Here is a 1269-nt window from a genome sequence, read left to right as displayed (position 1 = left end):
CATAGGGAACAGTTGAGGCAGGGGAAATGACATGATCAGGCTTGTCAGAGGGAGCGAATTAAACAAAGAATCAAGTGCCTCTGCTTCCCGTTCCCCCTTAGCATCCTAGCCTGGAGCTCAGCCCTGAGAGGTGCTGTAAGGCTTGGTTCCTGGCCAAGGACTGGGGGTTGTGATGCTTAGAGAAAACAAGGTGGGAGGGTAAGCAGATGATAGACCCACTAAAAATGTTTTTAGGTAAATTAATACTTTGTATTTTGTATTTACTGGCCATATAGGCATGATTGGAGGCTTATAATTTTTCCAGTCCCAATTCTAAAAGCCCAGCTCCCCCATCAACATTTCAGTGTGTAATCTTTAAAATCCTCTTCTTTCCTTTACATTGGTTGTTTAAAAATTCCTCTTTAATAATAATACAGCCACAAAGGAGATGCAGCACAAGTTCTACTCATTGTCGCCTTGTCTTTAATCCCTCTAAGTAGCTGATGGATCCTGTTAGAAGAGCACACAGTCTCCACACATCCCTCTCTGGTGGGGCTCAGGTATTGACCCTAAGAAAGTGGCACCCACCTCGCCCCCGGCCCAGCATACCCTCAAGAACTCAGAAGAGCTGTCATAAGAGTTTCCACTGAAGAAAACGAAAACATTTGGCTTCTCGTGGCCACAGCTTAAAAGGAGAGAGTGAGAAAATGGGAGGTTGAGATAGAAAACAAATGGGAATGGAGAGAAAGTGAGGGTGAAAGAAGGGGGGAAACAGACCTAGAAGGTGAGACCAGAAAAGAAACAGGGAGGGAGATGCAGAGAGTATGGATGAAGGAAAGCTTCAGAAAGAGAGGGAGGAAGAAAGAAGAGAAAAGCGAGAGAGGAAGCGATAGTGGATGAGGCACTCAGAGATGTCCTAGACCAGAGCGGTTCAGGTGGTGCTGAGCAAGTTTGGGGAAGGGTTGACAGGAAAAGAACTGTTCAAGCAGCCGTACTCTGTAAGCAAATGAGAAGCAAGGAGGGGTGGGTGGTCCGCTCTCCCCAGCTCTCTCCTCCATCCTAAGCTTTGGGGGTGCCAGGTCATTGCTCTTGGTCCCCTTGACTCTTCCAAAGCTTACAAAGCCTGCTGTGTGCCAGGCTTGCCCTGCCCCAGCTTCTGCCCTATTCCTCCTCACAGCCTAGCCAGTCTGGGGAAAGAGGGGTTCCAGAGAGCTACAGAGAGCCCACAAGCTCAGCAGAGATGACCTGAGGGAGGGAAGTAGGCAGGAAAGAGGATGTGCAACTATAAGG

The sequence above is a fragment of the Bos javanicus genome, chromosome X (assembly GCF_032452875.1).
Source record: "Bos javanicus breed banteng chromosome X, ARS-OSU_banteng_1.0, whole genome shotgun sequence".
Taxonomy (NCBI): domain Eukaryota; kingdom Metazoa; phylum Chordata; class Mammalia; order Artiodactyla; family Bovidae; genus Bos; species Bos javanicus.
Note: the sequence above shows the minus strand (reverse complement) of the source record.